Raw genomic sequence first — 3,883 nt, 5'->3', positions numbered from 1 at the left:
CATCATATATCCATGGGTCTAGCTTTTTTTTTTTAAATAAAATTGTGCTCAATGTTCAAGAATCACTAATAACGTAAACAAAAAGTGGGGGTCAAATTCTCAGATAGATCGAGACAGATTTTAAAAACTCATTTGATAATGCTCTTGAAAATCCTTTAAAAGGGCCAAAGAAGAAGAGAAGAACTTACCTCCGAATGTTTCCAGAGGGTTTAAGAAACTTTAGAAAGAATAAGCGAAACAATATCCAGATCCCATGAATGAAAGAAGATAATACAGAAAGGAAATGCCAACCAACTGAACTCCTTCCTCAATACACGAAAAGAGATCAAACCCGGAAACTCTGTCCGAATAGCCCACAAAGAAAACCTTAAGCCAAGAAAACAAATTCTCAGATCGTTTTAAAGAAAAACCTTAATCCTTCTCCAGAGGGGGTATTTTTAGCCAAGGGAATTAGGAGTGGTCGTCGATAAGACTTACACATTTGGACAGGAAAGTTTGTTAAAAAAATGGGTTACCAATAAGACGACTGGCGGCGAAAGTCAGTTAAGGCCGGCGAGGAAAGAGATAACCGGAGAATCTGAAGAAGCTTCGAGATCCGGTCAGGAGAAGGGAGTAGGAGGAAAAAGTCTGGTTAGGGAAGAATGATTTCGAGAGGAGGGGAGGAACGTGTGTGAGAGTTTAGATTTAGGAATTTTAAAACCCTTTTATTAAAAAAATATTTTATTATTATTATTTTATATTATTTTTTTTAAAGAAAATATCAAAATTTCGTGCAAGCGTAGTATTCTAACAAAAATGGGTTATCTTTCTAGCTAAAATCGACCTCTGTTTCATCATCCGAGGCCACCCGGATAAGTTTGTAGACAATTGCACCAAATTAACCTCAGTTTATGCGTGTTGCGGCAAAAGAGGTTATTTTGGTCCAATCAGAGCGAGTGAACGAGTATATCATTGACCGGTCCTCACATAAGCGATAACCAAAGTCAAATAAACTACTCACGGCAGAAAGTCAAACTTCACACACATCGTGGGATCCACCTATGTTTTTCAAATTCCTATAGGAACTCAACAAAAGTTTTGATATATCATCTTTTCAATCAACTCAATCAAATCTTGAGGATCTGAAACGAATCTTGAGGATCTGAAACCGTTCATATGAAACTTCAAAGAGCGAAGAAATGACTCGAATTTTTTTAGGTGGTGTAGGTCCCAGTCTAGTCCTCTCGGAGGGTCAAAGTAGAGAAATCCTAAGGTTAGATCCTAGGGTATTTAAAGAAAGGAAAATGAAGTCCTAAAAATTGAGGTCAACATAAATAACATTATTCAATATTCTTTCCATAAGTTGTGACCGAGTATCAGAACCTGTAGTCTGACCCCGTGATGTAGAAGCATGTGAAGTAGAGGTCGCAGAACTATTGGAGAATCCACCCCTCCAACCAAAAATAGAATGATGTGAATAATTCTTCACATTCACACTAGTAATAGGCTTCAATGGCTGTAAGATATCCTCCCAGCTGTCATATCTAACACCAGCCTGCTCACATAACAAAAAGATCAAGGATGCAAATCCCAAACCTGTGGTAGTAGCAGCGATAGTAGAACTAGTAGTAACTCCATAAATCAGAGCTCCCATATCAAGCGACTTGGATTGCTGAATACAGTAGTTCGAGGTTGCTTTCTCTCGAGTCACAACTGATTTGTAGGAAGCAGAGAAGAAGAAAAAATAATGTCATGTCTTTGCATTAGCGTCCAACTTTGAGGCAGAAAAATTTACTCTTCTTTCATTCGTAATCTTCCATAATCCTCTCCCAGCAGTTAAAGATGATATAATCTCATCTAGCTCCTCCTCAGTAGAACTATATTTTGCCTAAAACACAAAGTACTAGGAGACAAATGATAAAACTGATTAATTACCTCAGGAGAAAATGATACTGTTTTCCCCCTCACTATGACTCCTTCCTCATCAGTCTCGGAGAGATTAACATAAAACTCTCGTATGACAAAAATCACGGCGACATCAAAAAAATAACAGAATCGGTCCCACTAGCGGCTAACAATCAACTCTTCAACAGCTCCTTCTGGAATTTTAAAACATCGCTCAGGAATTAGTTTTCTTGTATGCAGTGCATCGCTATACCTATCCTGAGCTCTCAAACTAATGAATTTACTCGAATCAAACGAAGCTTTCCCCTTGCTTCGTTTTTATCCTCGGTGTCATTTTCTAAAAATTTGTATAAAATTCAAAATAAGTTCGACAATCAACTCCAAATCACTAAACTCAACTTCTAAAAGCTTAAACTAACAAATCTATGCATTTTCCATCAATTTTTCTAAAATTTTCACCATGAATAGTGATTTTTGGGTAGCTCATGAATGCACTCAAAATACATGATGAAAATAAAAAAATTTTGCATAGAAGTGAAGCTCTTACCTTAAGAAGGTCAAATCTAACAATTTCGGCTTGAATCCACCAAGAAATCCTCAAAATAGCTGATGCCCTAGCTCTCTATTCGCGAAAAACCAAGGAGGAAGGCTAGTGAAGGAGAAAAAATGGAGTTTTTCGGACCAAAAATTCACTTAAAACTGTTCGCGAACCGGTTTTCATGAATCGACGCGTAAGCACGAAGGGTTCGGCACTTAGGCACCCTTCTATCTGTTTAGGCACCGCTTAAGCGCGGGTTTTGGTGTTTAGGCGTCAGTGCACAAATTTTGTTTTTTCCATTTAAGTGAAACGCACTCCTAGCCTAAGTCAACCAACCCTCTATGGTCTCAAAACACTGTATATACTATTCTCTTCCTCTTATCTCTTCTCTTACTTAAGTTTCACCAATCTTAGCTAATTCGATTCAACACTAAATAACAAAAAATTTCACACAAACAAAACACTTATATTAAATCACAAACGATTACAAACACTTTTAGAATACATAAATTCACGGTTTTCTCATTTTCTTAAGATGTTGAATCATATTTTCTCTGAGAATTGCACCCAAGGAATGGAGCAATAGAAAAGGAAAAAAAAGAGAGGAAAGAATGCTAAGAGAGCTCATTCATTGAGAGAATTAGTGGAGTTCCAATAGATAATAATCATAATTCATTTGCATTTAATCTCCCCTTCCCCAAGCCCCCTCTCCCTTTATAGGGGCAATTGCTCAACATAAAATAAACATAGGCTATCATTAGGTCTTGATTTCTAGGCCATCTAGCTATCGATTTAGTGATATCATCATTAAAGTCAAGATCTTCGTAAAGATTCCTCTCCAAAGTCAACTATCTACTTAGTTGATGCTGGGGACCTCTGTTTTTATTATTGAAAGTCCATGTACTCGTACTCGGGCATTCATACTCCTCGACACATGCTGAGTTGGCGAGGCTAGGTCACATACCTTGTTCTAACTTTGGGTTAGACCCATTAGCAGACCTGAGTCTGAAAAGGGTCCCATCTAAGTAGATGTTGCTCCTATGGGTATGTATCATCCGCTTTTGGATGTACAATTGAGCTCGATTTAAACTAATAGTTCATAAATATTTATTATATTATATTCTTCCTAAAATAAATTTAATACTCTTACTTTGAAAGAAGAAAAATACTTTATTATGACTAGTTTTTGCTGATTAGCTTTCAAGTGAAGAAATGACGGCCATATTACGCTTTCAGGTGTTTAATGAAAGTAAGATTACATGGAAGGTGGTGTGAGGTTAAGGAAAGTGAACCAGCTGTCTTTTAAAAGCAAATAGTAATAAATGCATTATTAAAAAAATAGACTGTTAATTACATATAATACACCTATTTTCCAACAAATTATACATTCACTTAATTGATATTAAATTTCTTATCCATAAATCAAAACTCTCATTGAATTGTATGATATATATATATATA

Source organism: Phalaenopsis equestris, unplaced genomic scaffold (genome assembly GCF_001263595.1).
Source record: "Phalaenopsis equestris unplaced genomic scaffold, ASM126359v1 Scaffold000157, whole genome shotgun sequence".
NCBI lineage: Eukaryota > Viridiplantae > Streptophyta > Magnoliopsida > Asparagales > Orchidaceae > Phalaenopsis > Phalaenopsis equestris.
Note: the sequence above shows the minus strand (reverse complement) of the source record.